The sequence below is a fragment of the Mizuhopecten yessoensis genome, unplaced genomic scaffold (assembly GCF_002113885.1).
Source record: "Mizuhopecten yessoensis strain PY_sf001 unplaced genomic scaffold, ASM211388v2 scaffold8103, whole genome shotgun sequence".
NCBI lineage: Eukaryota > Metazoa > Mollusca > Bivalvia > Pectinida > Pectinidae > Mizuhopecten > Mizuhopecten yessoensis.
In genome coordinates, this window is record NW_018407380.1 from 240399 (window position 1) to 265166 (window position 24768).

The following is a 24768-nucleotide window of genomic DNA, read 5'->3' on the forward strand; positions in this document are numbered from 1 at the left end:
CATGGTGGGAACTAAAGAGGGTGGGACTAATACGACATGGTGGGAACTAAAGAGGGTGGGACTATTAGACATGGTGGGAACTAAAGAGGGTGGGACTAATACGACCTGATGGGAATTAAACACGATGGGATCGATATAGGACAAATAGGATGGTTGGACTTTAGAAGAATAAGATCTATACGATAAATTTGAGTTGTTTAATCATTCAAGAATTCATTGAACTTTTGTCAGTGTGCAGATAATCAACGCGCCCTAGCTTGCTTAAATCATTGTGATTTAAACGGACCAGACAGAATAGAAGATTTATTGTACTTTGAGCTGGCACACATTCAAATTAAATTCAATGGTATTGTTAAGAATCGTGGTCTGGGGTAAAATAGTATAGAACTGTCTGATCTTTCCCATTATTACACCATAACCCAGAACGTTCATAACATAACGTATTTGCAATCAACTTTTACAAGCCAGTGATTTTCAGAGGTGACAGGACACGTGAATAGTACTCACACGTAACGCAGCCTAAACAATCCGGCTTACAGTCTTAGCACAGAGCATGCTACCTGGCGTACAGTCTAACAAAGGCTGACGCACGGGAAGGTGCCCGACAGTTCCAAGGCAAATAGGTAAGTGATTCAATAAGTTTATATACAGGAATGTTGAATTCTGTTTTGCATATCTAGAATTGTTCGAGAAAACCTTGTATATATGAGCATTAAAACAGGACGTTTTATACAGTCGATAATTGATCGCTGTCGATTTGATTGATAAGGTAGCCTGTACAGATACTCGTATACATGTGTGCACGCGCACTTTAGGAGAGAACGAACGAGGAGTCACAGAATGGATTTCATGGGGCACATAAAGGCTTGAGAGTTATAAGAACGGTAAATGGATGGTGGAGTACAGAACGATGCGTGGGAAATAGACAAAGAACGTAAATATTATTCTATTTTGACTGTCGACTCATTAGTTTAAAGAGTGCAGTGCCGTGAGGAGTGGCTAGACAGATGGAAAGGGGATATGGTGAATCATTAAACCGAAACCAGACTGACCTCGGAAAATGGCTGACAAATGTACAATTGCGCGGTATAGTATCTGGTGAACCGGATTTATTTCTTAGTACATGAATTAATTTTAGGAATCTTTTTAGAAATCTTCCAAATCCTTTTTTTCAAAACAACCTCAATCTGCTTCTCTCATACGGTCGTAGACTGTTCTCCCACAGATGGTTTTGATAAGTCGTAGTCATATACGCGACCATTACCGCTCTAGGTCTGGTTCTCCTCCGCGATTGATTCGACCCGTCCTAGCTCGGGGTAGATGGGTCGAAGTAAGCACGGTAAAGATCCAGACTAACCACCTCCCAGCGTTACAAGTGCCCATGACGAGTGTTCGCGCTCAGCGTGTAGTAAATTTTTATGATTTTCAGCTAGTTTACTGATGGTGTAATAAATGTATTACATAACGGCGTTATGATATACTTGGCTTTAAGCCGCTAAAAAGACAAACACTTACAGGGACCTTGCTGGGTATGTGAGTTCTGTAGTTTTTCATGTTAGTTCCTTTCACTGTATACGCGATGGTTGTTTTTACATGGATTAACGTCCTATCAATAGCAAAGGTCATTTAAGGATGTGCTTCCATGTGTGTTGTGTGTACGCGTGCATGTGTGTATGTGTGCTGGAGGCAGGGTCTGTTGGTTTGTTTGCCTTCTTGTTATAGCTCGGATCTAATGCCGACTTTAAAGTGTTATCTCACTGAAATACCATGCCGAAGGCACCCAGCATTCCATCCGATCACGTTATGCTGAAAACGGGTGAACCAGTTGTTGCCTCTATCCTAAATGCTGAACGTTAAGAACAGGGAATAAAAACCACCATCTTTAAGGACTTTGGTATGTCCCGGCCTGGGGACAGAACACATTGCCGTCCTCGTGATTATAATGTTGTTTTTGAGGAAGTAACAATGACCTTTAAGCTAACAAATCAAATCCAATTATATTCGAGGTACTTATAAATCCCTTATCATAACAAGGCTTGATAAATTGTCAGGAAGAAGACAACATATTGCCACTGAATACTCCGACGTGATCTTAACCATACTGATCTTCTAAGATACCTCTCCCAGCCAAAATGAAACAAGCGAGCTGATTGGCTACTCTCCAAAAAAGAGCCAACCCGATCATTTATTTCATAATGCTCCAATATAAATAAAATGGTCATTAGAGGGTATAAAATCATCATGGAGACCACCACGGGGGTATGATTTTAGTCGCTAGCGTAGGTAGAGAAGCTGTATCCGCATTGTTGTTGTGAACAACGGAACGGTCACAATAGATTTGATTCGTGTGTCGAGCCCGATTTCGACCTAACGATATCTAGATATTTTCTAAGCTCTGTTGTTGGTACCTGTTGGTTATGGACTAGAGATGGTTGTCAAACCGGTCAAAATTTGGTAACTGGTTACTTTAACAATCTTCCGGTCGAGTAACCGGATAACCGGTCAATATGGTAATCAGATAATAACCAACGACACTACGTTATATGTATTGCAAGTGTTCTATTGAAAATTGAATATTTGTTAACATGCAAGTGTTCTATTGAAAATTGAATAGTTGTTAACATGATAGTGTTCTATTGAAAACGTATATTAGTTAACATGATAGTGTTCTCGCGTATTCGAAGCTAAACGTAGGAAATAGTTACATGTAACCTCAATAAGTATATTTCCTGGACAACAAATGTCGGAATACAGTAAGACGGAATTCAAATAGAGTTATATGTACTCGAAGTTATATGCGGTAATATGGTGCTTTATTAGAACACAATATGACTGTTTTTATTACATGCTTGCTCATTCAAGTGTGTACTCTTCAGATTATATTTACATATCGCATGTAAAAGCGAGTTCTACCATTAAAAAATGATATTTCACAAATTTGTATTCTGGTTTCCTATAAAATTCTGTTTAGTTTTTTTTCATGGTGCTGGTGGCATCTCCTACTCAATATTTACAATAAAGTACAAAAATAACACTAATGTGTCAGCCTGAACACTGTTTTCCTTACAAAACGTTTTTTTTTTTTTTTGCATCAGGGAAACATGGGGCTCCCAAAAGGGGTAAATAAATGTCCAACTGTTCGGATATTGATTTCGGTAACAGGTTCGTGGTCTTCCGAACAAGTAACCGGTTAACCGTTGACAACCCTGTAGTCTTTTGTTCCTACCATGTCGTATAAGTCCCACCCTCTTTAGTTCCTACCATGTCGCACAGGTGAATCCATACTGTACCGAAACGTCGTTTTTTTGAAAATAAATTATAAATATTTAAGTTCTGACAAAACATTTATATAAAAGCTACATTTATTTTGGAATTGACATTTGACGTGTTTGCCCACAGATTGTCACACCAGCGTGAAGTTGGTTACTTATTCAATATTGGGCTAGCCCAATATTGAATAAGTAACCAACTTCACGCTGGTGATTGTCACTGCAATGCAATCCGTCAATGAAGTGTAGCTTGAAGCTTTAAATTTGCAGCAACGACGATAACTGTTCATCATCATTGGGTGCGAAATATATCTACTACCAGTCTTCTATGTATGATACGTGGACAATGGAGATGTTCACATCACAAGTTGCAGCTGTCATCGAAATCATTTCATTGTAGACCGTTTTATTGTGTCTTCGACAGATTTGTCGGAAGTGAGGTTGTAAAGACCAGACGGGGAATACGGCGAAGTCAACACGATAGAGCAGTGGCGCGTACAATGTGGCGAATACTAAAATATTGATATTTATCAAGATGTATGTTATTATCTATTTTGTATTTTTAAGCTTTATACTACCATTACTTGAACATTGTTTCAACAACGGCAATGAAAATCAAACAAAAAAAACCAACCAAATGCACACTCAAACTGGTTTTCAATAACATAAAAGATATATTATATATATAGAAATATTGTTTGGAATCGTGCCAATCTCTACACAATAAATAATTAGTAAACTGACGGATAATAGTCCCATGTCTTCACCAGGTGCTCAATTGAACATGATTCTGTTTTGACTGAAATATACCTTTAACTCGATACTCTAAGGTGGGGTTCGCAGTACACGATCCGAACGGTTCCCAATGAACGTTTGTTGTGATTTTGGTTAATAGTGTGTTGGCCCCCAGGTTCGATCCCTGTTGGAAACCAGGTACATAAAGCACTTACAGGTGAAAAGAGCGACTCCATTCTGATAGGAGGACCAGGCTTCGAATCCTAGTTTGGCCCGTCGCATTTTTACTCTCAGAACAATGCTAATGTTTTTGGTTGTTTATTTTATCATTATTTTCCCATGAAAGTTCCACATGGTACAGAATTCATTTTAGAAAATATTTATTTAAGCTATCTGTATGCAGGTACGCAGTTTCCAATTTGAAGTTATCAAAATGAACCACACATAACAGGATATATGTCAGTTGATCGTAGAAACTCAACATAGCGTTAATAATGATCGTAGTGACAGGGTAAATTTGACAAAAACACCCCACTATAACATTGTGAAATTCACACCATGCCTAGCCTAATCTTCGTCAGGTAATGATGATAATATTATGTAAATTATGCAATAAACATATTTGGAATATTTGACCCAAGACATTGCATGCATAGTGGTTATTGATAAACAGCCGATGCATGAAAGTCGAGGTTAGGGAAACACGACAATCATGTCTCATAATTGTCCAAAATGACGGAAAACAAGTCATCGATTTTGGATCTGATACGGTGTAAATGAAATCAGTACCTCGCGGAGTGGTGTACAATTTTGTGTTAGGAAGCAACATTGATTTTTGTTAGCTCGATGGCTGTTATTTTAACGCTGTGCTGCTCAATTGTGTGAATATGTGTACATGTTGATGTAGCACAGGCGGCTTCTAACCTCCCCCCCCCCCCCCCCCCCCCCCGCACACACACACATATCTAGTGTTATTAGCGCACTGGGCCCTTCCACACAGAGCATGCATACACTGGGTGCGCCAAGACACTATAGGCATACGTTGACATTTGTATTGTTATATATTTTGTCTCAAAAGTCCAGCCTCATTCGAACATTGTAATGTTTCAAGTGAATATTCCACTGACACCGAATTCTTAATGAGACCATGATGAACACATATTGACGTGGAATAGCGGTCGTTTGGTTAATAAGGTACTGAGTATGCAGATGATAATGACCTGTTATATACGAAGTTTTAGCAAACAAACAGAACAGCACAGTTGATCTCAAATCCGTGGGTATAACATGCTGCAGTGCACAGATAATTCACAACTGCCTTCAAGTCGCAACTGCCTTCAAGTCACTCAAGCGATACTCGGAATCTGAACACGAAATCGAAGGACTTGGAGTCCTTGAGCGCCTAATATGAAGAAAAACCAACGATGGCAATTGTTTATTGCCCGATGTCTTGTGAAGATGTCTGTATGATTTGGCTCATAGTCCCTATGTTTACCAAATCTGTCAGGGTAAGGTGTCTGTCTAATCGATTTTGTGGAAAAGTAGAACCGCATGTTCCCGAAACCAGTTATATTCCCTGATGGAAGTCTGTTTCGGAACTATAACATCCACGCAGTAAATAATTGATCCAGGCTCAGTGTATCCATATTGTTTCTCCGCGAGAACAGTGTCGCCCTGGACCCCTTGTTGTTTAAAGATAAGCGAACTATTTTTTGGGGCTATGCGGCACCATAAATTTGACTGCGGGCTTTGGCGGAAGTACACAGTCTGCTGGCATTGCCTATTTTGTACAATGCGGATATTTATGCCATAGCTGAATTGACAAAATTCGTGTTGTTTACATATTGATAAATAAGATATCTTTCATGTAAATCCATGTTTCTTATTATTGCTGTTAAATTAAGAGACCAAGACTAATACTCAATTGTAATGTTACAACTAGTTACTAACAGAAATACGTAATTGTTATTACCTCATTTTTAATATTGCAGTTCCTTATTAACAAGAGTTACTCACATAACTATATTATATTTACTCACAGAAGCATTATTGAATAAGTTACTCATAAGAGTATGAAATATTTTTTACTCACATGTGAGTATGTGACATACGTGTTTACTCACATGAGTCTATGATATAGTTGTTTACTCACATGGTTATGTTACATTGTTATTTACTCACATGAGTATGTTACATAGTTATTTACTCACATGATTATGTTATATAGTTATTTACTCACATGAGTATGTGACATAGTTATTTACTCACATGAGTATGTTATATATTTATTTACTCACATGAGTATGTTATATAGTTGTTTACTCACATGAGTATGTTACATTGTTATTTACTCACATGAGAATGTTACATAGTTATTTACTCACATGAGTGTTACATAGTTATTTACTCACATGAGTGTTACATAGTTATTTACTCACATGAGTGTTACATAGTTGTTTACTCACATGAGTATGTTACATAGTTATTTACTAACATGAGTATGTTACATAGTTATTTACTAACATGAGTATGTTACATAGTTATTTACTCACAGAGGTATGTTACATAGTTATTTACTCACATGGGTATGTTATTTAGTTATTTACTCACATGAGTATGTTATATATTTATTTACTCACATGAGTATGTTACGTAGTAATTTACTCACATGAATATGTTATATATTTATTTACTCACATGAGTATGTTACGTAGTTATTTACTCACATGAATATGTTATATATTTATTTACTCACATGAGTATGTTTCGTAGTAATTTACTCACATGAATAGGTTATATATTTATTTACTCACATGAGTATGTTTCGTAGTAATTTACTCGCATGAATATGTTATATATTTATTTACTCACATGAGTATGTTTCGTAGTAATTTACTCGCATGAATATGTTATATATTTATTTACTCACATGAGTATGTTTCGTAGTTATTTACTCACATGAATATGTTATATATTTATTTACTCACATGAGTATGTTTCGTAGTAATTTACTCACATGAATAGGTTATATATTTATTTACTCACATGAGTATGTTTCGTAGTAATTTACTCGCATGAATATGTTATATATTTATTTACTCACATGAGTATGTTTCGTAGTAATTTACTCGCATGAATATGTTATATATTTATTTACTCACATGAGTATGTTTCGTAGTAATTTACTCACATGAATAGGTTATATATTTATTTACTCACATGAGTATGTTATATGTATGTTATATATTTATTTACTCACATGAGTATGTTTCGTAGTAATTTACTCACATGAATAGGTTATATATTTATTTACTCACATGAGTATGTTTCGTAGTAATTTACTCACATGAATAGGTTATATATTTATTTACTCACATGAGTATGTTTCGTAGTAATTTACTCACATGAATAGGTTATATATTTATTTACTCACATGAGTATGTTTCGTAGTAATTTACTCGCATGAATATGTTATATATTTATTTACTCACATGAGTATGTTATATGTATGTTATATATTTATTTACTCACATGAGTATGTTTCGTAGTAATTTACTCACATGAATAGGTTATATATTTATTTACTCACATGAGTATGTTTCGTAGTAATTTACTCACATGAATAGGTTATATATTTATTTACTCACATGAGTATGTTTCGTAGTAATTTACTCACATGAATAGGTTATATATTTATTTACTCACATGAGTATGTTTCGTAGTAATTTACTCGCATGAATATGTTATATATTTATTTACTCACATGAGTATGTTTCGTAGTAATTTACTCACATGAATAGGTTATATATTTATTTACTCACATGAGTATGTTTCGTAGTAATTTACTCACATGAATAGGTTATATATTTATTTACTCACATGAGTATGTTACCTAGTTATTTACTCACACGAGTATGTTATATAGTTATTTACTCACATGAGTTGTGATATAGTTGTTTACTAACATGAGTATGTTACATAGTTATTTACTCACATGATTATGTTACGTAGTTATTTACTCCCATGAGTATGTTACATAGTTATTTACTCACATGATTATGTTATATAGTTATTTACTCACATGAGTATGTTATTTATTTATTCACTCACATGAGTATGTTACATAGTTATTTACTCACAGAGGTATGTTACATAGTTATTTACTCACATGATTATGTTACGTAGTTATTTACTCCCATGAGTATGTTACATAGTTATTTACTCACATGATTATGTTACGTAGTTACTTACTCACATGAGTATGTTACATAGTTATTTACTCAAATAAGTTGTGATATAGTTATTTACTCACATAGGTATGTTACATAGTTATTTACTCACATGGGTATGTTACATAGTTATTTACTCACATGATTATGTTACGTAGTTATTTACTCCCATGAGTATGTTACATAGTTATTTACTCACATGGGTATGTTACATAGTTATTTACTCACATGATTATGTTACGTAGTTATTTACTCCCATGAGTATGTTACATAGTTATTTACTCACATGAGTTGTGATATAGTTATTTACTCACATGAATATGTTACATAGGTATTTACTCACATGAGTATGTTATATAGTTATTTTCTCACATGAGTATGTTACATAGTTATTTACTCACATGGGTATGTTACATAGTTATTTACTCACATGAGTTGTGATATAGTTGTTTACTAACATGAGTATGTTACATAGTTATTTACTCACAGAGGTATGTTACATAGTTATTTACTCACATGAGTAGTATGTTATATATTTATTTACTCACATGAGTATGTTTCGTAGTAATTTACTCACATGAATAGGTTATATATTTATTTACTCACATGAGTATGTTACCTAGTTATTTACTCACATGCGTGTTACATAGTTATTTACTCACATGAGTGTGTTACATAGTTATTTACTCACATGAGTATGTTACATAGTTATTTACTTACAGAAAGGTGACATAGTTATAGCTATATACACGCCAGTACCGAGAAATGACCTGTGCTATCACAAAGTAAGAACTTCGTTATGATTTTTTTTTGCCTTACCAAAGAAATCATACCAATGCATTTTTCCTACTACAAATCACGGTATTACCAGCACTCGCTGGTTATTACCTTCAGTTTTCGTTTAAGACAGAACGAATGGGAAAAACAAACGGAGTTAAATGATTATATCAAGTCAAATTTTACCGACAATAACACTTCTCGTTATTATTGTTGATCATAATTTAAAATTAAAACAATAACTAGCTTAAACCCTAATTCACCGTTTTCGACCTCATACCTTTAGTCTACGACTACTATTGGAAATATATTGCTTTACTTGGTGACATTCTATTATGATAAAGTTATGATACATGGGATTTATTTTCCGTTAAGAATGAGGTCAGGAGAAAGCTTCTATTTCCACTCCAGCTGGACACTAGTCCAATGTATGATACTGTTAGTAGCCATCGCCTTGGAGTCAAGGCTACGATCAGGGTAACTCCGACCCAGGCTAGTATTGGGTCATGGTAAACAAAGATTGGTGGCATCGTTCTGCAATTGACTTACGATTACAGAATTTCGGCATACGTTTTGAAATTTGTCGACATTATCTATGAATGTGTCGATATCTTGTATTTGCCAAGTGTAATTTGACGGTATACAGTTATCACGTGAACACGGAAGTCCGGCTTTTTGTTGTGTTAATGTTCAAATGTGTGATATTGACTTGTCACTTACCTGTACAGCAAAGTAGAACATGGGTAATGAGCCAATCGTTTTCATAGAAATCATTATGTAATTTAATAGTATCTTATACGGATAAGGTCAAGTCCAGTGAGGTAGCTCTCTGAAGTCGACATCAGATCCGCGCTATCAAAAGGAGGCAGATACACCAATATACCCTGCCCCCAGTCCACATACATACAAGCACGCATGCATTACGCACAAGGAGGCACGTCCTTAAATGACCTTAGCTGTTAATAGGACGTCATACAAAATGCCTCGTTTTGGACTTGGTACATATGTATGTCAGCAAGTCGACTTAACACGATAATAATCGAGTTACCTACCAACATTAGCCACACAAATGTGGTTTACTGTCGACATTATCTGGGAATTCATGTATGTCGATATTATTTGGGAATTTTCTCGACATTATCTGAGAGTACGTATGTCAACATGATATGAAAATATGTGAAAAATCCTCGGAGTTTGTCGATACCTTTTAAAATGTATGTCCACATATGTAACTCTTCAGTTGATGGCAGAAATATGCCACCATAATCACTATACTATCCAGTGCTTTACGTTGACAATGCTTTGGTTTTAGGGCGATTTTATCCCCTAGGTCAGGATCGAGTTCACAGGGGTATGGCCTCAGTGTTATTGTCTAGTTTAACCCACCAACTCGGCCTTTAAAGTGGCGACGTTTTATATTCAAATATTGTGTTGTTGGACATGATTGTTCTTGTCGTAAACCAACTGTGTACATTATTTTATCATGCGACACATTGTTTTGTGAGTATCATCCTTGTATTGGCCCCATCTCGCCGAAGGCATTGAATGTTTCACGAATGAACCACACAAATTCTGACATTTAAAATTTACAACGAGACCAAAGAACACGTTTTTATTGCTAACCCACTTCAGTCAACCCATGGACCCGTCCAACGTGATTTTCGTGTCGTCCCCAACCAAAGTCCCATTCAAGTAGTGCTGGTTCGTTGTCACATTGAAATAAATGCTGTTCATAATATCTTTCCAACTAAGAATGCAACCATCAATTTAAAAATTATGAAATATAAGCATGTTTTTTTATTCGTAATTTCCCATATTTCTTTTCTACACAAGACATTTTCATTTTCCCTAAACATGACAAACCTTTTAACGTGTTTCTCTCAACAACGAAGATGTTGAAATATTGGCCAACTTACGTTACCAACACAACAGGGACCTCTCTTACTTAACACGTACGTTTATGAGCACCAGTTACTGAGGGTCGCACATGTGTGTCGTTAACGCCATGTTGGATTTTGTTGCTGACAGAATGGATACTATTTTACATCGAACGACAAGCATGTCATGTTCGTTCACGCGCCGACATCGGTGTACACTGTCAGGAACACTAGTGATGGCTTACCCATAGCTAGCCAAGATAGCGAACACAGATAGCCCGTAACGCCACACACCACAGATTCCAGGCCATTGTCAACATGTTTGTTCTGTGTCGGTGCCAGTCACTCCTTCAGACGATAGCTATTGCATGCTATCGTATGGGAGCGTTCATCCACACATATAAACCTACTATTAATTACGGTCGTACTTCTGCATTTTATGAGACTTTTGGCCTACGTTCAACATTAAAGATAGTTTATCATGCTTAATTTAAACATTGATAAACATAATGTGGAGGTGTCCTTTTTTGTTGGTTTCAGACTGAGCAGAAACTGGATTCCGTCTGATTTTAAACGGATTTAAATAATACAGATACTAAAACCTGTAAATACAGTTAATTACATTGAACGACACCGTTGTTAAACTTGTTCAAACTGGTCATAAAATTAAATACCACTGCGTTAAAGGAATACATATTTTGTATACCTCATTGGAATATAATCCGAATCATGTCGGTGTTTGTCTTCAAACCACATAGCTGTAACAGTATTCAATTCAAACGCAGAGTCAGCCTAAAATGTCGTTATAATTGACAACCACATCGCAAACCTACAGCACGTGAATAAGACAGTCAATGCAACAGCTGATCACAAGTTTCAAGTTTTATTTTTACACTCACGCCACACGTATACGTGCGTAACAAGAGGTCACATATTACAAAGTATACATTGATGGACATAGAACACACATAATGTGACACCTGATACAATTTAAACAATAACAACCCATTTCAATAATTCTTTTAGCTAATTTATTTTAGATATTAAGTAGCTTCATTACTCTTTGTACAAATTTACTTACTTTTGTTAAAAGTACCGTGTTACATATTGAGAACATTTCTTTCATTTTGATATAAGTTGGGTTGACATAATGATAATTTGGTATATAAAGTTATATAAGAGCTACAACAGATACATTTAGTACATTGGTATAAGTAGTGGTATTCGTCCCCAACACAGTTATTACATAGGGGACTTAATTTTTCCTCCGTCTTCCTGTTTCTATAGGAAATTTTATGTTCAATGTTCTAAATTTACATATTACTTTTCGTTCATTACGATTAAGCTTTAAAAGATATGGATATATTAAACTGATATTTGAATAAGGAGTAAACTTGCCCTCGCGAGGAGGTTTCAACATCATGAAACCAACTTTGAATGAGTTGATCGCATAATCTCTGCGTCTTGATAGTTTTGAAGCATTGTCTATTAACTTTATATGATATTTGGAAAGTCCATAAATTATTAAATCCAGTACTGTTTAAAATATCTCGTATACACACGTTAACCATTTAAAACTTAATACAGAATTCTGGTTCAAATTGTACATTAACTTATACATTACACTAGATAATTTCGATCCACCCGTTATAAGCTTATGCCAGAACTTAACCATTCTAACACTGATTTCAATTTCAAGGGGATACCTTCCCAACTCACCATATACCATATAATTTGGGATGCTCTTCCGAATGTTGACACTATAGTCGTATCGTAGGCCTACACTATATAAGCTGTACTGAAGACTATGCAAACATGGTGACAATGATTTCATGTTGGAATCCACATTCACAAGATGCAACTGATAACAATGAATGGGTTCCATAAAAACGTACTTGCGCAAATATTTGTCGCTTTAAGTGAAAAGCGCAAATATTTGTCGCTTTAAGTGAAAAGAAACGGCACTGACTGCACACGTGCAGCTATCATGTGTCGAAACAATGCATATCTGTTTGTAAGTTTGTCCACCGGTAGATACAAACTGGTTAATACGCAAACATAAATATAACGCTCTTTGTATACATTCCTTCATCGTTATAAACGACAAATAAACAGATTTTTCTATGTTGTTTATCTTCCATCGTTTGTATTCTGCTGCCGGGCTCTTTGTTATGTACAATCTGATGTAAACAATAGCAAGGTAACCTACCTCGAAAATAACAATGCATGCTAAAAATGAACGCGGCTAAAGTCAGACACGGCCATTAGCTTGCATAATATCAGGGATGGGTCATTAGCGATTGCAAACATCGAAACGTTGGATACGGAGATAAGGAAAAAATTACAACATGAAGTGAAAATCTGATTGAATTAGACGCTTCTTGAGAAAAACTAACAGCTTAAACTGATATTGTTGTTCATATTGTAGTAAAATATTTCTTCCATATGTAAAGAACGAAATTTATTTCTATTGTGAGATGCTGTAGGGATGTCTTCCTAATGAGAGGACTAGACGCCACAGAGAGTATGTTTGTAGCTCCCCATTAAGAAGGGAGGCAACCGTCGACTGCCAACTTAAACATCTATTATATCGTTTCCAGATGCGACAGTCTTCTTGGCAAGTCTCGGACTTTTGTCCTTAGGGAATAACACCAGAAACACCATTCAATATTTTACCGTTATCCACACAAACATGCGATGTTAGCTGCACTTTATGGCAAGGTTTATGAAATTAATAATTCATTCTCTCCTCGTGAAGATGCCAAATTACTGTTTCCGTTACCGCCTATACTCAAATTTGCTTTATTGAATTATCTCCCCTGAGAAAGCTCTCTTTCCTGTTAATCAATATCGAAATGATGGTTGGCCTAATGGGGGATGTCTAACACACAGTGACAGAGGTGGAAAGAGGTGTTGGATGGTTTCTGTAGTGATAAACATGTTCAAGTATACTATATGTACACTGTATATGCAGATGGTGTATTGGGTATAGTAATTGTATTTATTTAGTACACTATTTTGTCGAGTTTTGCAATGCAGGTAAACCTATTCATGATTATCGGTCAAGAAAACAAAAACGTATATTTTAAGTATAAAGCTATTATTTTGTTAGTCATAACATGAAATATTTTCAAAAATAAAGTAGTCACATTTCACTAGGCTGAATGGTTCGTGGAGATCAACATTTTTCATTTAACTAAACTCGTATTCTGTCAGTAGTATTGGTCGAATATAAGGCCATGCATAATAAAGAAAAGTTACGTCCCTTCATTCCTCTGAAATGGCCTGCATTTTACAATTTTCAAGCAAGGACGAAACTGTACAACATGTGTATCTAACGTTAATTGTACTGATGATTGCATAAACACGTCACTGCATTGTGGATCTTGAATCTAAGCTCAAAGTTTTCACCAAAGGTTTCACCTGAGATCGGGACACGGCTTGGTTAAAGACCATCAAGCAAACGATAACTGTACCTATAGACACGATGTTTACAAGTATACATCTATATAGACACGATGTTTACAAGTATACATCTATATAGACACGATATTTACAAGCATACATCTATATATACACGATGTTTACAAGTATACATCTATATAGACACGATGTTTACAAGTATACATCTATATAGGCACGATATTTACAAGCATACATCTATATATCCACGATGTTTACAAGTATACATCGATATAGACAATGTTTACAAGTATTCATCTATATAGACACGATGTTTATAAGTATACATCTATATAGACACGTTGGTACAAGTATACATCTATATAGACACGACGTTTACAAGTATACATCTATATATACACGATTTTTACAAGTATACATCTATATAGTCACGATGTTTACAAGTCTACATCTATATAGACACGATGTTTACAAGTATACATCTATATAGACACGTTGTTACAAGTATACATCTATATAGACAATGTTTACAAATATACATCTATATAGACACGATGTTTACAAGCATACATCTATATAGACACGATATTTACAAGTATACATCTATATAGACACGATGTTTACAAGTATACATCTATATAGACACGATGTTTACAAGTATACATCTATATATACACGATGTTTACAAGTATACATCTATATAGACACGATATTTACAAGCATACATCTATATAGACACGATGTTTACAAGTATACATATATATATAGACACGATGTTTACAAGTATATATATATATGTATACTTGTAAACATATATATATATACACAATGTTTACAAGCATACATCTATATAGACACGATGTTTACAAGTCCCCATCTATATAGACACGATGTTTACAAGTCCCCATCTATATAGACACGATGTTTACAAGTAAACATCTATATATACACGATGTTTACAAGTATACATCTGTATAGACACGATGTTTACAAATATACATATATATAGGCACGATGTTTACAAGTATACATCTATATAGACAAGATGTTTACAAGTCCACATCTATATAGACGCGATGTTTACAAGTATACATCTATATAGACTCGATGTTTACAAGTATACATCTATATATACACGATGTTTACAAGTATACATCTATATAAAACATCGTAATTAAATATTGTTCGTCTGCCTCACGTCATACATGAAAGAAGGGAAGGCACACTGCCTCACTGCAGTGTGTTTTCCCGATATACAGTAACCTCCCATTAACTTCCGTTTGGATATAACTGTAGCACAGTTGGGCCGGGAGAGTTCCTTTGACCAGGTAGCTCAATGAGTTAGAGCAGGGATATTACAATCTGGAGTTCAGGGTTCGAAACCCTGGTCTAGTACTGCGGAATTTGTACACCGATGTTGATTATATTTTATATTTTGTTTATTTCATCTTTGTTATTTCTCATTTAAGTCTCACACGGTATGGTTTTCTGTTCAGAAAGGATTTACCAAAGCTGTAGGTATGTCGGATAAACTAGTTCCCAGTACGTAGTCACTTTGTTTCGCAGTGGCACCAGGATCCTTGAAACGGATTTGACAAATTGTTGAAAAATAATTGTAATAACGTAGAGCGAATGAGAGTATTGAAACGTATTTTCAAAAAATACTGTACTTGTCAACTATATTCAGTCAGAAGGCAGTTATTCTTCGTTCCATTTCCATGCATACTTACTATTCAGTGGCGTTGCAAATCATATGTCCGAGTGTGTGCTTAGAGTGGGGATGGGTCGAGCGTCAGAGGCACGTAACACCGGAGAAAGGGGAGTGGACCCATACATGTAGCAGAGAGAAGTGTACTTGGCCTTAGAAGGAATCTCTCGTAATCTGGGAAATCCTTTTAGTCTGATTATTAGCAATTAAAACCCGACTTTTTATAGAATAATATTAAAATTTTGTATTTCACTTAGTTTTTTTTATTCAAAATTCTACATAAACATTTTTTAATGTGTGTAGACATAACAACACTATTTTATCAGACTAAAACTTTCAACAAGATTCTTTAATTCTTTCCTTTTTTATGATGATACAGACAATATCTTAAAGAAATTAATAAACATATATGATTAAACAAATCTTTAACATTTTAGTGTATGCTTGAGCATACAAGCATGCATGTATGCTACGCCACTGCTATTCAAAATGTATTTTTGAGTTATCAGAACCTATCAGTATCTTCCTACCAACACATAGTTGTACGGGTACCAGACGTTTACATCATTTACATCTTAATATTTAAAGATTTAATTTATTGCAATTCGTTGTCCAAGTTTTGAAAAGGAAATTTGAAATATGAGAAAATATATGATGTTGTATTCATTAAGTACTCTTTAGGGCTGAAAAATTATTTACTTTCCTCTCTGAAACTTTGTTACATATATATAAATGTGTTTGTGTACATACATTTATTTATTCATTTATCGCCTACAACACTGGATTTAACTCGGGTTCATATCAACAAATTGTTTTTCCAAATCGCTTCTTTTTGACATCATCTTGGATGTAAATTTTTCAAGGACATAACATAACTTTGGTTTGACCTAGATTTCCAAAGAACCAGCAGACGCCCACCCTCCCGGTTTATTTCTTTTTCAAGTGTCTCCATGTACTACTTTCATTTGTTTCTTTTTCGCGCTAGTTTTGTCGACTTTGGGGTGGTTGACAGGTCGGTATCGTGTTTTTGAAAACTAAATACAAGCACAAATTGTTTACGTTATAGAAAATAGGCAAATTATATGTGTTAAATGTGGTATGAAATAGGATAAAAGGATACGACAACTAAACTTATTCTAGGACACACACATAACATTTGGGTATACTCTATAGGACCATGCTTGACCTAGCTTTTGTACAAAACATATACCATAAACACTAACCTCTACGTGGCTGTACATGATCAGCACGTGAACACCAGACCTTGCCAAAAAAAATTGAATAGATGTTTTTAATTGTTCATTTGTTGTGTAATGTTTGTAGAATGTGATTTTGTCTAATGATATGCATATATGATACAAAATTTAATCCACTTACGTTTATTTCCTGTTTTCCGAGACAGCGTCCCTTAACTATATAATTATACCAACACATAAAACGCCTCAGTGAGTTACTTTTTCATCAGTGAGATGTTTGTGCAATGGCAAATTGAGTAAAATTAAAATTATTGCATCCTCTTAGGAGCACTCCATTTTATTATTTCTCTTCATCATACTACTTAGGTGAGCTTTTTTATTTTCAAACTCAAAACAGGAAACCAGACCTACAGAAAGCTAAGACAGTACACATTACAAGTCTTCCATGCTTATGCAGGTTACATGTTACAATTTCTGCTCTATAATGTCAGGATTTGGTGGATCAGTTGTCCCGCTGACTAATACACTACTTAACATAGAGACTTAAATCACTTTATTGCACACAGTACGGGGTATTTCAGTGTCTACTGACAAATGATTTACTCGCTGTGTTTAAGATCGTTGGTCAATCTATACTTCGATCAGAACGCCTGTTTTATAGCCACATTTGATCTGTAACAATAGAAGAGATACATGGTAACCTATGAGGGCGGTGTAACTCTGTAAATATTATTAAAGGTCGAGTGGGCTCTCAGAACGGATAACACTAGCAGGTTAACCAATGTCCAAGAGGACACTGAACATTGATATGACATTATCATTACAGGTATATTATTTTCTTTTCTGCAAAATTCAAGCTGAGACAGGTAAGAATCTGTGACTAACCAAAATCTGGCTGATTTAACGGATCAACGTTTTGAGTGGGAACATATTAATTCTCTTGAGGTTAGAGTGTCGAATATGGTTTTTAAATATTACCCTTAAGTATTAATTAGAGCTATTATTCGTCTAAACCGACATTTTTTTTCATTTCTACGCTGGTTTGAAGTTGGTGACGTAGGTAAATCTTGTCGAGTTCCGTTCCATCCCTATATTAAGTACATATTTGTTCTGTTGGTGTAGATACCTATGTTCATTCTTAGGCCAAACATTGTGTAGAAATTGTACGAGGTAGATATATATACATATATTTTAAACATGAAAGTGTTCAAATAAGAACAACCTCAACATGGTTTTTATATAAGATTCATAATCAGCAACGCTTTGCATGATTAAAAAGAAATGTTATCACATCGGTCAAAACCCCCAAACCAAATCCGATTCACTGGTGTGATACGTGCCAAATTTAAGCTGTTCACCTAGGTAATTCTTTAACATACCGATTTGATAATGAATGTTATTTACAGAATGTTAGGTGGAGATTAGCTGTCGCCGTTGCGTAGTGAAGGTCATGTATTGGATTATACACCAAGTAAACGATCTCACTGGAGATTGGTAATGGCCATTGTGTGCTTTCGTCCTTGCATTGGGTTATCCACAAAGGAGTTGAAGATTATGCTTTAAGGTTTTGACATTACTTCAAACGTTTAGTGCCACTTCAGTCTGACGCATATCAGGTATTTAAATACAGGTGTGCCAATTAATGTATATAGTATAGTATAATGTATATAGTATAGTATATAGCATATTGATGTCGGTTACCTTGTGATGTGCGCTGTTTATACGGCATGCCACAATGTAACTAGGAAGTTGATTTACAATAGAATATGTCAATCACGTGACCATTTCTTTATCTAAGTGTCATTCATTAAGAATGAACTCTTCCGAGGTTTAAATCACGTTCAAGTAAATTAAAAAAAAACACGTTTTAGATAATCAAATATAACTCTGTGTCTCGATGTATGAACGATCGGGACCGAAAACAACCTGATTGATAACCATGGGTTATGTGACGTAAATGCTAGGTTAAAAGACATGTATAATCCGGTATAACATTAATCAAACATTTACCAAAACCTCTGTTGTGTCGTGTTTCTTAATTAATTTTTTTCTTTCAATTCTAATTTTAATACAGTAGATAAAATAGGGAATGGTTATGTCATGCATACACTTGCTTTTCATGTAATGTCGGATACATCTAATGGTAAATTACTGCCATGGTAGCGCGTGCCTTCAGACTAGCGATAGGTTACTGACATACGAGTAACCCTGCCAACCATGTAACCTTGACACCCACGGCTATTATCTGTCGCACCGCCATTTCCGTACAGCTGTTCGTCTATCAAAAGACTTACATAGTTATGGCCATTCATGTCTCTACATAACCACCATGTAATGCAACAAAACTGTAAAATGGTCCAAACAAACCAGAAAGACGTAGTACTATGTACATCACTACAGATAATGTGAAGGAATGGCGTATCATTGGAGACGGAACTCACAGTGTGTAGTGTTCTAGGATGACGAGTACCGTGAAGGACAGTCGTGATAATGGCTGTCCTTGGGTTATATGTTTGTCTTATTACGGCAAGTGGAACTTTCGTCGGATTCCTAGCTTGTTCACCTGTGAAACTATAAACACATCTTCAACAATATATAAGCCTTTCCCTGCTCTTTTTCTTGACGGGCTCACGTGACACGACGTTCTATCGTTTGACACTTAATCAGCGCAATGACATGCTCTGTATTAGAATGTGACTAAATTAGACTTTGAGGAATTTCCAAGACAACATTTGAGAACGATCAATATTTCACTTGTAGTGTAGAATTGGAAACTAACGTTATAACCCGAAAACACATCGAGAAGCTGGAAATGCCAAGGTTAACCTCCTGATTCATATCTATCAGCGCTGCCTTGTTCTGTACAAGGATAACCGATGCCATTTAAAAGACTCCGATAGATTTCGGATCAAGATCGTTCTCAAACACTGAACACGACGGTTCAATAAATATCAGCGTAACAAATTGTCTTCTTCTGAATAGTGGGATTCGGTGATTTTTATTGGTTAAGAACCAGTAGATGTTATCATAAGTTCGATGTAAACGTCAGTGTTTTAAATAATACACGATGAATTAGAATTAACGAAGAGCACAACAATTTCATAATGCTGTGCTAGCACCTTACAATTAGTAATAAGTTTCCAGTTTGCATTCATAATGAGTATGCATGCAAATTGAAATCAGCCCAACGGCCATTTCAATCATTAGTTATTTTGTCATAGTATGGTTTCAGTACTGAACTTAATGTTGAAAATGTGTTTTTGCGGTTTCAATTGGATATATATACTTATATACCAATCATTGTGTGGCTGACGAAACATGGGCAGTTTAAAACACGCCACAAATAGATTAATTGAAATATTATCAATTTTGCTCTCATGATTGTTCTACATACACTTTTTGATATGACATCAGCGATTCTAAAGGCGATCCCCATAATAACAAACCACCTGCTCTGTCGGTCTCCAATCTAAATGTCATACCATTCTGAACAGAACAGTTCAGGTTATTACAAATGATTTGGAGATATGAGGATGCTCAGCCTTTTCAGTTTTTCATAATTTGTCTTCAATTACTGGAATATCGTATGACTAATCTAAACAGGCGTCCCAAACGTGCGGTACTATCAGATATTCGCAAACAGAGTGAAAATATCACCAGCGATCTGCATTATTTCTGAAGTGTCCGTTAGACTATTTTACGACAGTGACATTTACATTGTATACATCTGTGCCATGTTGTATGAGTAACCTAAAGGGTGACCATCCATGGTGTAACGTTTAAAGGCAAAATAACCTTCTCAAACAATGTAACACAGTCGGTGTTACGACGTTGTGTAATTGATTAAAAGTAGCCCGAGAAAGTCCAGGCGAGGAAGTACAGAAGCCAGAATGTTAAGACCAACGACCAACCTGAGCGTATAGTCGTATAGGTGTAGATGGTCACGTACCGCTAGGACATAGGCTGGGGAATCCAGCACTACATAAATATGATGGGTTTATGTTCCCAATGACCAGCTAGGCATGATTTTGATGGGTTTTGGACCTTAGGATAGATACTGGCTGGAGGCATCTTATGATCTTAAAAAGGCCGGGATTAGTTATCCAGGCGAACCACTGGCTACCTAATCTCTACACAAAATGTATGTGACAGGTCACCTGCTCTGTACAGTTATGGGCAACATGATATGTCTCATGATAATTGTGAATTGACCGTGTGTGTTTACATTTACAAGCTGTGGAAAACAAAAACAACTAACAGACACTATCGTCCAGAATTATAATTTTGGTTTTAATGATGTAAACATTATTTTTTATTGAATGATATTATTCCATAAACTCCATTCTATTCACAGTTATTCCCACTTATGTCCCATGTTTGGCTGTCCTTTAGGATTTGAGTATAAATTGTTTTTCAAATTGGATTATAATTCTACATTTCAAATATGGAAACATTGTTGGATGAATTTTTGTGATTTTAACTTTGGCTTTGATGTTGATTCACTTGATACATATATGTAACAATGATTTGTATTTCCAGTTTGGAGTTTATATATTAATCATTGTTTCTAGTATGGGATTGTTTTTTTTGTTTTTTTGTTTCAGCAGCAATTATATCTGCTATTAGAAAATAATGTTATAAATACCAGATATTATTCACTAAAAGTGTGATATAAATATTGTATAGAAATTAAATAAGACATTATTATTATATTCATATCATGCTGCATGAAAACATTTGTATGTATGCTTTTTAATCATACTTTCTAAAAAGGCATATATACAATACATAATGTATGAAAAGTCAATTATGGAATACATTATGTAAAGTGTTCTAAATGTATACCGCTATTAATTCTATATATGTCTCTATTCATACAGTAATGTTGTTATATATGTCTTTATATACATTTATCCCATTTATTGCTCAAGTAAATTACATGTATGACTATTTCATAATGAAACAACTTGTTCATGTATTTTCTTGTATCAATATCAACCAGGAGTAGGGTTTATAGGCTCACACCATTCATGAGTGGTCAAAATACCTTCAGTGTACACTTATAGACACAGACACACGTGTGCTGCCCACAAAACTAGACCTTAGGGAGCTGGCACTGAAGCCTTGCCTGGACAAAATTAATTGATACTGTCAATGTCCCAGATAACACCAACATACACACATTGCACTGAATCTCAACTGACCAGTTATGCCCGTATCAACTAGTTATGATGGGTTTATGGACCTTGTGATAAATAATGGCTGGAGGCATCCTAGTAACAGGAATGATGTGGGTATGGGGTATAAATATAACCTAGAGATGAGATAATAGTAGAAGAGCAAGGGACGGCGAGATAAGAGGCTAGAAGGACTAGGGACGGTTGGATATTGCACTAGGGTACAGACGACAGAGACCGAACCTAACACTTGATATTACCGGAATAAACTTCTACCCAAACATCAACCCTTGTCACTCGTGTTGTGTAACATGAGCTGATTTGGTGCCGAACAATATGTAATGCACATACATGGTAGATATACATACACGATATGCTCTTTTAACAAAAATACACAGACGCAATCAACATCTACATTTATGCCTTCTCCACATAAAACTCCACACAAATATAGAATTGAATAAGGCCATCATAAGATGACAATTTATTATAATGACATCATGACATAAACTATAAAAATGATGTTTACTGTCAATTTACATCCTTAGGTGGGGATTCGACAGAATTACGCCCCTCACCAACACATATATTTAAATCACAAAACAAACAATGTTAAAAAGGGTGGCATGTAAGGGTGGGTTTTTCAATAAGGCAAATTTGGTATAAATTTCTTAAAAGATGCTGCCACAAAATGACGCCGTTGAAAATTTTCTTATAGATGACAACTCAAGCACGGATACACAGACATTAAAAACACATGTAAAACGCACATGCAGACATTGAAAACACCTCTAAGACACGCACTAACCCATAAAACCCATAGACACAAATTTAGGTACCACCAACACACAAATAAAGACATCCTCACTACAGACTCTCGAAAGTCTTCATAAACACACGTAACACGTGAACCGGTTCCCACTCGAACACAAATGCACTACCACTTACACACACACGCACGTGTTCCCTCCATGACACATACATGCGCGTATGTGTGTCATATTTAGACAAATACACAGGCACACGTGCTTCCTATTTAGACCCCGACGTTATTAAATAGCCACTGCACTCGATAACAGTAAACGCACACGCTGACGATTTGTGGATGATTCTGTCATTAACATCTGCTTGGTACTGCGGGACATTTTAGAATGATGTCTTATCTCCCGCGAGGCAATGTTGAACCGGACTGTTGTATAACCGGACTCTCCCTATTACATTACAGTGGCGGAGTTTGAATGCTACAATATATCACCATTATGATCAATTAATGCTATCGCTTTGTTTTGACGGGTAGGTTAATTATAGCAATGGCAGTGGAAATATAACCTTGCACGTGTCCAGCATATCATTCACTGCAGCTAGCTACACACAACTATGTATTTTGTAGGTATATTTCGAAACAGACTTCTATTTATTATGTGGAATAACCCCAGTTGCTCAATAAAGTATACAGTATCTCTAATTAAACCTATTTTCTTTTACTTTAACTGTTAAAATGATATAAGCAAGATAAAATTTAAAATATCCAATGACGCTTTGTTAGTATAATACAATATGCTTCAAATGTAGCTTTGTATTATACCAACAAAATATAATTTTGTCTGTTCTATTTCGTGTATAGAAAAATAGACAACCGTAATTCTAACGGCTGAATGGTTAAATGTGCTCGGCTATGAAATTACTGCGTATTGTCTGTCCTTTTAAATTAACCAAAAAGGTATGCTGTATGTACAGAAAACAGCTGTGTGCACCTTTGTGCATAAATTGGTATGCACAACACTGCATACAGTTATTGATTTTGTTCATTTCATATACATTCTAGATAAACCAGGTTATTCCTTACTTATACATCTAGTTTAGCTTTAATTATTATATCTTTATCTAATGCAACTTAGTCGTAACACTTCATTTCTTTTTCATTTTTGTATGTTTCTGAGATTGTTTATAACTTAAATTTTCAACTGTGTGAGATGGTTAAGTAAATAGAACCGTTAAAATGAGTGAGATGGTTGAATGAATGGACATTTAAAAATGAGTGGGATGGTTGAGTTAATGGAAACGTTTAAATGAGTGGGATGGTTGAGTGAAGGGAAACGTTAAATTAAGTGAAATGGTTTAGTGAATGGAAACGTTAACATGAGTAAGATATTAAGTGAATGGTTACGTTTAAATAATTAAGGTGTTTGAGTAAATGGAAACGTTTAAATGAATAAGATGGTTGAGTGAATGGAAACGTTTAAATAAGAAAGATGGTTGAGTGAAAGGAAACGTTAAAATGAGTGGGATGTTTGAGTAAATGGAAACGTTAAAATAAGTGAGATGGTTGAGTAAATTGAAACGTTTAAATTAGTGAGATGGTTGAGTAAATGGAAAC

At 35.2% G+C, this 24768-nt stretch overlaps 1 protein-coding gene across 2 annotated transcripts in view; it reads left to right on the forward strand.

Moving 5' to 3' along the window:
- Nucleotides 1-390: 390 nt before the first annotated feature.
- LOC110454895 (organic cation transporter protein-like) overlaps nt 391-24768 on the forward strand; it is a 58796-nt gene continuing 34418 nt past the window's right edge. For both annotated transcript variants that reach the window (XM_021504672.1, XM_021504673.1), the window contains exon 1: nt 391-623. The gene's annotated coding sequence lies outside the window, so the exon portion shown is untranslated. The remainder of the gene's footprint in view (nt 624-24768) is intronic.